Consider the following 13,098-nt stretch of genomic DNA (forward strand, 5'->3'; position numbering starts at 1 on the left):
TTTCTGATGACTATATGACTCTTTTTTTTGTAACTTTCCATTTGTATGAAATGTACCTTACTATATATATGATTGTGTCTCCTGCCCCTTCCCGCCCCCTTCGTGGTTTTAGGCCTTATAAGCATGTTCCTGCCCGCAGTCTGGGTTAAGGGTTGCAGAACTGGTTGGTTCTCCGTGCAGTCAGCTGAGCTGGAAATAAAGCTTTTGTCTTCACCTTCAAAGGACCTGGAGAATTATTTGCAAATTTGGGAATAGGGCGCCTTGACACTTTTACTAAGGTTGGTGACCTTGATGTTAGGGAGGGAAAATTTTACCTCTATTTTTTTGAGCTTTTTTTTTTTTTTTTTTGCACTGGGCCTGAAAATTAAACTGAAATAATAGAGATTAACAGAAAAGCATGCAAGTTTATTTAAAATGAATTTTGCATGACATGGTAGCCCTCAGATGGAAATGCAGACCCCAAAAATGTTAAAACACAAGTGCTTTTGTGCCAGGTTAAAGAAGGGAGATAGTCATGCAAAAGTCACTGAACTGTGTGAGGAGGCTAGAGGGAGATAAGAGTGACTTTAAGGAGGTATGCTTGAACATCATCCTCTCAGTGTGAATTTCCCATCCTTGATGACAGATAGAATGTTGCTTCCCTTCTGGTATAGGGAGGACATCTTCTATATGGGAGTTTTATCTCCTGATTTCAGGAAGAAAAACAGGAGGGTCAGAGCACGCTTCTAGCATCTGTTGTTTTGTAAAAAATATCTTTAGTTTGAAATAATCCTCATATCAAAATAGCATGTTTTGGGGTAACATATTCCACCTCCTTTCAATGTCTATCTATCTGGGGAAAGCCTGTGTTTCCTAAATTTACAGAATAAACTCCTGAATAAACACAGAGTGAATTGCCACAGTAAACAAGACAAGCCATTGGAGGTACTGGCTACACACTCTCACCTATCTTACCAGTGAGGTCCATTCTGAATCTCAGAGCTGCAAAAATAGCTGGTGTTCTTGTGTGAGGGGCTTCTTCCTTTCATTTGTCTTAGCTAATCAAAAGGCCAGGGTTACGATACACATCTGGCCTGAAGGAGCCAAGATAACCTTGAAGGGAATAAATGAATGTGCATATTGATGGAGCCATTTGACTACGAATTGATTCCTAGTGAGCCAGTGTATAGATTCTTAACTCATATAATAGGAGGTAGGGGTTATTTTTAAATAAGGTAAAAGAACACTTTTTTTTTTTAATCTAGCTGATCCTCAGGGGATCTTGTTATTTTTGTTTATAAATACTCAATTGATGGAAAATGCAGCCTGGCCAATGGTTTGGTGATTATTGATTTACCTGCATATCTAACCAAGCTCATAACCCATAAATGGCTACAGAGACAATCCTGAACAGAGGAGAAGCTTGATTCCCTAATGGGAAATTGATAATACACACAGGAATTCTCCTAATGGAGGTGACTGTTGGAAAGGAAACATGTTGGTTTTTCTACTGGGAGGAGGGGAATGTAGTTCTGGAAATTTCTATCTCACTTGCAAAAGTGCAAAAGTCAGAGACAAGAGTGATTATTACATCCATGGGATTTTTATTTAACCATCAACAATTGTTAAGTCATTTGCACTTATGTATCTCTTGCATTTATGTATGCTCTCAAAGTAATCTCCTTAATTCTTCTTCTTCTTTTTTTTTCCCCTCATCACTGTTACATTGAAAGGACAACAAAGTCATATTCTAGATAGTGCGTGAGAACAGGAGGCTGATTGTCTCTTGGTGAATCCCAGGAAAATGGACACCTAGAAATGTTGCAATTGTAACATACACCTATACATTGCTGAGTGCAGACTGTGTGCACATGAGGAGATAAATAGATAAACAAAACACAAGTCCCTAGCTCAGGGGCTCACAATTTGAAGGGGAGAAGGGATGAAGGTCCTGCAAGTAAATAGAGGAATCCTTATCATCCATACCTAATCTTTAAAAAAGTAAGTTCGATTGAACATTTTCAGACAGGGAAAACTTATACTCTGTTGTTTTATATCAGAAATGTAATCATTAGACCACTTTCCATCAAAAATCCCAACAAATTTCTCCAACTATATATATAACTAGCCACCAAAGATTTCTGGGTTGATATAAGACATTTTAAGTAACAATTGTCTGGCTGAATGCGGTTGTATCCTCCTATAATCCAGAGCAGGTAGGGAGGTTGAGGTGAGAGGATTGCAAGTTGGAAGACAATTGGGGCAGTTTAGTGAGTGTTCATCTCCAAAAAAAAAAAAAAATGTTGAGGCTGAGGATGTAATTCCATGGAAGAGCACCCCCTGGTTTCAATCCCCAGTACTGCAACAAACCAAAAAAATTCTATTTTTTTTTTCTTTTTTAGCCCTTAATGAACTCCTTATAGTTTTCTACAGCATATAAAACACTGAAGAGTATTGATATGAATCATGAATCATGATTTACTTCTACTATAGAGAACATGATGGCCTCAGTGCATCCCACTCTGACTGTGGCTGTTAAACACCTCTCTATGGTATTTTCCTAGATTGAAAGATATTATATCATGTCCAGTGAAGCTTTTCAGAATGAGCAACACTTCCAAAAATTTTCTGCATTTTCTCATGCATGGAAAAGGGAGATGTGGATGCATGTACGGCCAAATTGCGTCCATTGTACGCTTACCTCTCTCAACGCACTGTGTTGCCTCTAAAGTACTTTTCCAGGCGTCTTGCATTCATCTGCTTTCTCTGATTCATTTTTGGTAGACATTTTCACTTCACATTATGGAATATTTGAAAGTGATAATGGGTGACACAGTATAAAGGAAGCTCAAGATAAGGTCTTTGGGGGAGAACATTGTCCATTTGAATGCAGGGCTCTCTATTCCTTCTTGCCTGAATTTGCAGGCAATGTAAACATGCAGATTTATTATGATGGGTTTCTGATTTGGATAAAGTGTGTTGGAAAAATTTTGCAAATCATTAGCAAATATTCTTGAGTCCTCAGATAACAAGGTATACTTCCTTGGACATTCAAGAGGGATGGTTATAAAGTGACGTGTTTACCAGGATCGAGAAGCAAGGAAGAACTGCGTGATGATAGATCTTGAGGCAGGCAGGCAAGCAGAGAGGTGGAGTGGAGGGCATTTTAGGTAGAGAGAAGAACATGTGCAAAATCAGAGGGGTAAAACTCCCCATCATATTGTATGGAGGGCACTGAAAGCAGTCCATATGGAGAGGTGCAAGGTGCAAGAAAGATGAGACTGGAAAGAGGCATCAGCCTGAGTGCGGGGGGGACCTTGATGATCTTGCTTGGACTTTATTCTGGAAGACATGGACCATCGCTGAAGGTCTTTAAGCAAGCGTGTGTTAGCATCACATCTGAAGTTTAGGAAAACACTCTCCCAACAAAGCAGAGAAAGGATCTGAGGACAGAGACCAGAGAAGGGTGTGAACTTTGATGATAAAGAGGATGGGGAGGACTCTGGGGAGGTTGAGAGGTGGAACTGATGGGGGTTTGTGATTTTTGTGATTGAGAGCAGCTCTTTTGATCCCAGTGTCAAAGATTAGGAAATCAAGACCAGGACTTGTCTTTTTCATTAGTATCTCTCAAACCTAATACAGTTTTTGGCAGACACCCAACAGATAGTAAGTAGATAAATTCCATTGTTTAGCCAACACATCTTCAGTCAGGTGCTGAATTAAGTAATGAGTCAGAAAGTGAGTTAATAAATCAAACGACCACTTTCTGGGTAGGGTCTCATTGTTCCTGTCTTAGTTCACTTCCTGTTGCTATCACAGACTACCTGAAATTGGGTGATATATGGAGAAGAGGTGTCTATTTGGGTTAACATTATTGGAAGCTAGGAAGCCCAAAATCATGGTTCCAGGATTTGCTCAGCTGCTGGTGAGGGGTTCCTGCTGCCAGACAAGAGGGTGCCTATGGAAGAGAAAACTGGACGGATGGCCTCCATGTATAGCAATCTGCGCTCCTGGTAACTGATCCAGGCCCTCTATGGTGGCTTCAATCCCTGCTAACCACCTAATCACCTCTGAAGGGCTTCACCTCTCAACACTAGTGATTTGGCAACAGATTTCAACATGAGTTTTGGAGAGGACAAAGCACATCCAAATTATAATAGTCCCCAATGCATTCAGCTCTCTTTTAAATCTCCACTATTGTTTCTGTCATGTGGAGAAGTCTCATTTGGAATATTGCAAAATCCTAACTGTGTCAACAGTCTTTTTTTTTTTTTTTTTGCCTGAAGTCCCAAAGCTAGAAGGATCTTGAAGTGGGGTCTTCTGACTCTCAGTCCAGGATTGTCTGACCTCAGCTGAGCCTCAGCCACTCAACTTCCTCCATTATTTCTCTCTCTCTGATGGAAATAATGATCCTTTTTCATCCACCTCACACAGATGTTGGACAGATTGATTAGTTAATGTTCAAAAATTGCTTCGAGGATGAAAAGTGCCGATTATTATTATTATTATGTTGTCTGAGAGAGATTCCCTGCCTTTGAAAGGGAGCCACAGAACGGTCATTGATGTTTAATTTTAATGCTCGGCATCTCACAGGTGAAATATTTATTTACCAATAAATGAAAATATCTCCACAAAGAATAGCTCTTTGAAGCCCATATGTCTATTTTTAAAAAATGTGATACAATAATTCCAAATTGTCGCCATGGAATATAACTGGGGCAACAGGGTTAGGGTTGATTCTCAGCCTTATGTCAGCCAGGGGTTTGCCCTCTTATCTGGAGGCACTGATGATAAAAAATGGCTTTGCCTTTTGTCAGCCATGTGCTACCTCAAAGGTTACTGACAACAACCTAAATAGTATACAGAGTATTGGAGATGTGTCTGTAATTATTTTTCTTTCCAGAATACTTTGAACTTACGACCTTTCACCTAGGCCAAGAGTGAATAGCAATAGCTCAAGGAATTCTTTTTCCACTTGCCTGTCGGCACAACTACAGTAACTACTTAAGAAAGTTTAGTATTGAAACACAGGAAGGAAAAAAGTGAACATTTTGAATTCTCCTTTTCTTCTTATTTTGGAGCTTGATGTAAAGTCAGGGAAAGTTGTAAGAAAAGTTTAAATTACATTTAAATAACAGAGGGAAAAATACCCTTACTTTGAAGTGTGTGAATGTGGAATTGATGTTGGTGCCTTGATATTCTAAGCTTGATTTGCTGCTAGCTTTCTTCAGCAACTTAGGCTTTTAGCATGATTTATGCCTAAACTTTTAGAGCGAAATTTATGAACTGCATTAAGTGCCAGGGAAGAATCATAAAAATCAGTAATTTGAAGATCTGGAGCAGTGGAGTGCTGTGTACAAATAGGTTAAATGGAAACGATAGACTAATAGATGCATTGGAGAAAAACAAATGGCTTTCTGACAGCAAGAAACTGGAGCTTTGGGAAATTCTTTAATTATCCTCTAATTGGCTGGATGAGATAGTGTTGCTGAAGATGCACGAAATCAAAGAAGTGCCATTTTAAAATGAGACAAATCTGTGCAGAGAAATAGTGAAAAGAATGGCAGAGTTTCTTGAAGGCGGTCAATTGGAGATCAGAGAAGCTGCATATTAGGACTTTGTCCAGCAGGTGGCAGAAGTGAGTCCTCAGGCCCAGCACTTGGTACCGCTGAACCACGTCTGTGTTTTTAATACTGACCCTGTGACTGCCCAGGATGCATGGATCTGGCTGAGTAGGCTTAGGGGTCCCCTCCTGAGAATGTTTGTGTGTGACTGAAATGGTCCTTGGTGACCTGGTCACTCTGCATCGTTGTTCATGGGCCACACCTTGGCTTTTCCCAATTATGTGCTTCTTTCTCCCTTTGTTCTGTTTCCCAAGATTCCTCTGCTTTTCCTCTGTGTTGGAGAGCAGTGGCTCAGGAGCTCAGATCTGTACTTTATTTGCTGTCTAAAAGAGCTGACAGACTGAGCGGGGGATGGGGAGGTTATTATGTAAGGTGCTGAGCTAGAAGTTAAATGTTTAGACTTCTTCACAACCCCAAGTGGTAGATACCGTTTTCCCTTTTGATAGATAAAGAAACTGAGACTCAGGAGCGTGCCTAATATTCACCTTGGTTTTGCAGCCACAATGTATATATCCTTTTCCCCTTGCAAACTTCCTGTTACTCCTGACACTTCCACCGATTCTTACAGTATTTAGGTTCCTTGGCATCATGTGAGCCCATGACCTCAGGAAAGGGCAGTGACAGAAACTATATAGAGGGATCTCAGATGGTAGAAAAGCAGGACAACTTAGGAAGGTAAAGCCCTGCGCCAGACCTCTCAGACTAGACAGATTTTTCTGGCGGGAGCTGGAAAAGTTGGAGGAGCTCAGTGGGGAGAAATGGTGGGCCTCTGGGAAGGGGAGGCCCTCATGCCTCAACCTCTAGGTGGGCTGGGGACAAGGCCCCACCTAATTTGGGGGGCCAAGTGCAGAATGATCTTTGATTCATTTTCTAAGTGGGGGCAAGACCCTAAGGATCAGGCTGTGTGTCTCAGCACTTGGGCCTGGGGCAGCTTCACAGCTTGGGAGAGGGACAGACCTTGGGAGACGGACAGACCTCGGCAGAGGAACACCAGACAGAAGGAGCCCTGGGGGATTTGGAAGGATGTTCCACAGTGACTAAGTAGGTGACAAAATGGAAGACACACTTGAAAGAGAACAGCAGTGCAGAGTGCAGAGCCAGGCTGCCATGATGTGACCCCACATAGTCCCCATTAGGTGCCAACCTGGAGAAATAAGGAGGAGCCATAATTGACTCAGATCACATTTATGTCCCTGGTGGATGGGGACTCCCCATGTTACCATGTGAACAGATCCAGAAACTCATTCCATGGGAAAACCAATGCCCGAGAGAGAAACGTATCGGGGAGAAAAAAAGGCTTTATTCTGTGGAGAAGTAGGAGCTGTGCTCAAAAATTGATTTCTCAACTCCAGTGAGTAGAGAGGGGTGGCAGACACAAACAGGAAGAATGGGATAAGTTAATAAAGGGGAGGACCAATCAGGTCTTTTCTAGAACTTGGGTAGGTACCACCTCTTTTCCCTCCTTGCACAGTCTGGTTTTCTGGCTGTGGCAATTGGTAGGTGCCTTCAGCCTTGCAGGTCAAGTTAACTCAAATGCCCAACATGTTAACATGCACAGCTGAATAGAAATCTGACCCGAAGTTCAAGGCCGCCAAAGAGACCAAAACAGTACAAAGAGGGAGATGCCAAGCATTTTCATCCCGTCTGTCACCCATCAGCCATTGGCAGGCCCAGGTGAAGTCAGTGTTTTCAGCAAAGCAGCCTTCAGGTCCCTGAAGAGTCACCTAGGCAACCGTTATCATCATAACCCACACGTCAGAGGTGTTATCTACAGCAAAGTGAGTGGGAGACTGATAATGTATCACCCAGCAGTGTGACCTCCAGAATTAGTGATTTTTAAGTCAACTAAGAGCAAGTGAAGCTAGAGGTCTTATTTAGGTTTTTCTTTGGTTAAAGACTACAGAAAGTAAGTTAGGGAAACTAGAACATATTCCATTTCATATTTACTTACTGAGATCTATACCCTCAAGCAGCATATAGCACAGGCTTTCTGGCTCCAAAAACTCATTTCACTAAGCCAGGAGGAAGCTGCATTGATAGATCCAGGATTCAACATAATTTGCAGGGACTGCTCTCTCCAAATTATCTAGAAGCTTAATATATATATATTTTAAAAAACATTGTATGTTCAATCCCACTTAATTCAAGGTTCATTTTCCACACTCATTTCCAGTCTATTTAATGAGGTTTTACTTCATATTTTATTAAGGTGAATCATCAGGGGTCTCCCTTCAAATATTTTTATTGTGTTATAAAAAATAAGACACTCTGAATAAGTAAAAAATAATATTTAAAAAACGAAGACAAGAATGTCAAGATAAAACATAATTCCCCATCACATTATACATTAAAGCTTCTGACACATGAATTACCATCTATTTGAAGCAAATTCTTGCACCAATTGTTTTCAGTCCTCAGCATCTTATTCACAGAGAAGAGTTCAAAGGGCATTATATTAAGATTTTACAGGTTTATTCTTCTTTACCTCACAACTACACTGCAGAATTTCCAAGATTTTCTCTTTTCTTTTTTGGTACCAGGGATTGAACCCAGGGGTGCTTAACCACTAAGCCACATTTCCAGCCTGTTTTATTTATTTATTTTTATTTTGAGACAGGGTCTTGCTTAGTTGCTGAGGATCTCGCTAAGTTACTGAGGTTGGCTTTGAATTTGCAATCCTCCTGCCTCAGCCTCCCAAGCCACTGGGATTATAGGCATGTGCCACTGTGCTTGGCTTTCTCACCTTTAATTTTAAAGAAATTACATGATGTGCGCAGGGTCACATGGATTGCTGTGATCCAAATGAAGTTAAGGGCAAGGAACCTGTTTGGTGGGAGTTGCTGAGAGTCACCTTCACAGCCATAACAGAAGCTCTTGCCAGTATGGAAATGAGGACAGTTCTCACAGTGAGTCTGTGAGGCCTTTTCCTTTTTGAATTCCAAGTATTTTCTCACTGGTTAATACTGCTTTCTTAACTTTAGCCTGCCTAGTTCTTTCCCTTATCATCATAACTGGCTTTGACTCTGAATTATAAACCTCAGGCATAAAATTAGAAGCTGAAAATGAACTTCAACTTTGCACTCATATCCTGAGAAACCAATACTGTGCACAATTCAGCCCCAAGGTTCACCAGTGTGTAGGTGCCATAGAGACAAAATTCCTCTAGAGGGTGCTCACAGACTCTCCATTAATAGAAGAGTTTGTGAAAATGTAATTTTACAAAATTGGCACAGACTCTGCAAAGAAGCAAAAGGGATTGATAAGAATAGATGCATGTGAATGTGCAGATTTTGTTTTTTCATCAGCAATAATACCTCCTTTAAAAATGTTTGAGTCGGCACCAGTGAAAATCATGCCCTTGTGGGAAGGTAAAATATGCAGGATTTCGTTTTGTTTCCTTTGTGAATGAAAAGTGAACTCTCGCCTCTAGTGGAGTTTGCAGTGTCGTATTTATAATTATTGGGAGAGGAAGGGAAATTAAAAGATTCAACTGCTTAACTCCTCAGGAGTTGAGCTGTGGGCCCCAGGGATATGCCAGGAACTTGGTGTTCTGGCTGAGCAATGTGGAAATCCTTGGGAATGGCCCTTTGACCTCTCACTCGGCCACCTGAGAAAATCAGCTTGGTTAGATTAGATGGGCCACAATTGACTTTGGAGTTGTTAAAGCACACTCAGGGCAAACATTTCTTCGTGTTTTGAAAGGCGCATGTTTTACTTGGATGAGCTCAGTGGAGAGGGGAGTCAATCACTGCTTGGGTGGGGGTTGGACTTGAATTTTACTTCCCAAGATTGGATCTGCCTCCTGGCCTCCCTCGGTGACAGGGTGCTTGCTCCCACTCCTTCTCCTCCCCCACTTCCAGCCTTGGGTCAGGGAGTCGGTGAGCGTGTAGGTCTGCAGTTTGCTTTGTATGGGAAGTACTGGCCTGTGTGATTGTGAAGTTTTGTTTTCTTTTCTTTTCAACCCTTAGGTTCTATGATTCCATGAATTCACAGATTTTAAAGAAAATGTAAAAATGAATTGGTATAACTTCATTGTTGTAAATGATGTAACTGTTTTCCACTCCCAAATCACTCTCTGGCAATCAGAATGAGCCTTTAAAATGTACCTTGAATCATGATCTTCTTTTTCTGTCCCTTCCACCTGGAACACAGTCCCTGGGCCCACTTCCATGTTCCTTGGCCCGCCTTCTGTCTTTCATCCTGTAAGTCTTAGCTTAGATGTTCCTTCCTCCAAAAAACCTTCCCTGCCTCTCGAAGACTGGCCATGTGCTCCTGGTCAGGTTTTCCCAGCATCCTGTTCCAGCCTTAGCCCTGGACAACACAGGGTTTGCCCTCAGAACTTGTTTTGCCAAAAGAGCTTCCACAAGGATGCCACGTGGTTCAATCTAAATATTGAAACCCCCCCTAGAATAAAGTCCAGAAAGTCTTTATCTACCTGAGAACCTGCACTACCTATCAACCCTCATGTTTAGTCCCCACATTAAGACCTGAAGCCGGTCAGGTTCTGCTGGAATTGACCTGTGGCTACCCCTATACCCTAAGTAGCAAACTTCAACCTGACTTGGTACACAAACAAGCTGAAAGCCTAACTTTGGGGTGTAACAAATGACTGGGTGTGGGCCAATCACAGAAGGCCAAGCTTCTGCCAATCACAGGCTGCCAACTGATCAGACCGTGCCCCAAAAGGCAAATGCTCAGCTATAACCACCCAAGCTGATTCTGCCCGTTAGTGCCATCTTTTCTGCTATACATATCCCCTGCCCTCTTGTAGAGGGGAACTCTCTGAACCTCTACTGATTTGGCTCATCCAATTTGTAAAGCCGTGTTTGCTCAAATAAACTCTTATTAAATTTAGTTGTCCAAAGTTTTCCTTTATATAATCCTTCCTTTCTATTTACGTTAACAACTTTGTATCACTCTGCTGTCTTTGTTAGCATGCTTTAGTTTTTCCAGAAGTCTCTGTCCAGGCAAATGGATGGATTGTTCATTTCAGGAACTTCCCCCAAGGACTCTTCTATGGAGAGCATTAACAGAAGGTTTGTGCCCCAAATCTTGTAAATCCTTGCTTCAAAATTCCTGCCTTGCCGTCTCCATCAATTTTGGACTGTTGTATCATGATCTTTACCCCTAATTTTTACCTTTCATCACTGCCCCCTGAGATACTGCTAAACCTTAGCATGGGAAGTAGCAAACTCTGTTTTGTCTTATGAATATGTTGTTAGTAAAATTTTGGGAGCCAGCTTTTGACCCTTGTAGAGTTGGAGTTGGAGTTAGGAAAACATGGCTTTCCAGAGCCTCTGGAAAACAGCTCATTTGCATTCAGATGTTTGAGTTCTGAACCTAGGGATGGCTCGGGAAATGACAATTTTGATAAATTAGAGGGCTCTGTTTCCTTCAGGAGCACATTCTCTACTCGCTCATTCACCTGACCCACATCTTTTCCCAACGCCCCAGTCAACCATCATTCATTAGTAAGGCGCATGAATTTACCAACTAACCTTATTGCAAGTATTGAGGGGAAATATCTTAAACACCCAAGTCCAAAACTGCAGCCAGGCCTCATTTTTCTATGTAGAAAATATGCCAGACCTCCATTCCTACTGTTAGGGAACAGACAGATGGGGATGGTGGGGGCATGAGGTTAAGAGAATAATTCTATAAAGTGGGCCACTGTGCTGACCCCCACATGCTTTCTTTTCCAAGAAACAATTTACCTGCAGCCCTGCCTGGTCTCAGTGGACAGGATATGTCATATTCTTTAGCAAACTACTTGTTAACTGCAGGAGAAATGCAGGCCCCAAATAATGTTGATAAGAGGAACCCACATTACCCTGAAGGAGGAAGATTTTTTGACCAGATCCTGAAGAGATAAGGATAATTCCTCCTAACCATAAAATCTGTAAGAATGCATGGCTGAAAATCCAGTTAAAACCAGTCAGCATGTGCCAAGGTGACCTAGAGTGGTCATGACAGTGTGGGGACTTGAAAGTCTGATGTTGCCCTGCTGTCAGTCAAAAGTCAAGAGAAGGGAGAATAAAATCATGGCATTTGCAGGTAAATGGATAGAGTTGGAGAATGTAATGCTAAACGAAATTAGCCAATCCCCAAAAACCAAATGCCGAAAGTTTTCTCTGATATAAAGAGGCTGATTCATAATGGGGTTGATGGGGGAGCATGGGAGTATTAGACAAACTCTAGACAAGGAAAAGAGATGGGAGGGGAGGGGAGGGAGCATGGAGGTAAAAAAGATGGTGGAATGAGATGGACATCATTACCCTAAGTACATGTATGCAGACACGAATGGTGTGACTCTACTTTGTGTACAATCAGAGATATGAAAAATTGTGCTCTATATGTGTACTATGAATTGTAATGCATTCTGCTGTCATATGTAACAAATCAGAATAAAAATAACAATAAAAAAAAGTCAAGAGGTGGACCTGGGTGGGCCTCTCTGGAAACTTCTCTGGGATCCCCAATAAAACTGGAGTGCAGGAAAGACACACTGTCCCTCTCTTCTCTGCAAGGACCCACGCTCTCCCTTGAGAGTGTTCTCTTTCCCTTTTCCTATCTCCTCAATGAACTAATTTCTGTTACTCTGAGTGGCATGCCTGAAATCTTTCTGAGTTGGTTACAAGAATTGGAATTTGAAGAAGGGGTCTTTGCTTTGCCCCAGTTTTTCAGCAGGCCCCAGCTCCTTAGCACTGCCATCTCACTCCCTTGGACCACGAGGCCTTCGGGATTTGCTTCTCTTTTTGCATCTGTGCCATTCTTCTTCCACTTTCTTCTGACTTCAGGGCAATTTCCAGTAGCTGCGCCTCACCACCACGCTGACTCTGGCCCTGACTCCACCTGACCTTGTGGGACCAGCATCTCCCACATTCTGGCTCCAGATCTGTGGTTTGTGTTTGTGAGAACGTCTCATGGGTGGCCCACAGCCAGTAGAACCTGGCTGGAGAAGCATTTGGAACTGTCATGGGGACAGTCACCACCTTCTCTCCTCTGGGCAGGAGCTGCAAATGGGAGCAGTTAGTGAAGTTGGAAAGTCAAATTTGCACATGTAACAGAGATTCTTCTTATTGGTATTATGTGAATGTCCTTGTCTCCTCCCGACCTCCTTGAATGGGACCTTTCCCATATTCTGCCGGAAACATCCTAACAGGATTCCAAAAAGAAGGAGTCAGTGTTCAGCTCTGGCTTTAAAGCAGGGTCTTGACTTCCATTGGAAGCCATGCTTTGAGGAGAGGAAACAGGGGCTTGTAATTACAAAAGCTTCTGTTACATATCAGAAGCAGAGGGGGATACATTTGAACTGGCAATCCAAATAGAATTTTATGACTATCCATAGATAGAGATGAAGGATAAGAAAAGTTCTCTTCCAACCTTCTGGGAGCTGGTGGCTGACCAGGGACAGGAGGGAGGGAGAGAACGGGGGGAGCAAGAGATTGGATGAGGGTCCTGGCCCTTCTCCCAGGTGAGGTGGGGAGCCAGCAAG

The sequence above is a fragment of the Marmota marmota genome, unplaced genomic scaffold, assembly GCF_001458135.2.
Source record: "Marmota marmota marmota unplaced genomic scaffold, marMar, whole genome shotgun sequence".
Lineage (NCBI taxonomy): Eukaryota > Metazoa > Chordata > Mammalia > Rodentia > Sciuridae > Marmota > Marmota marmota.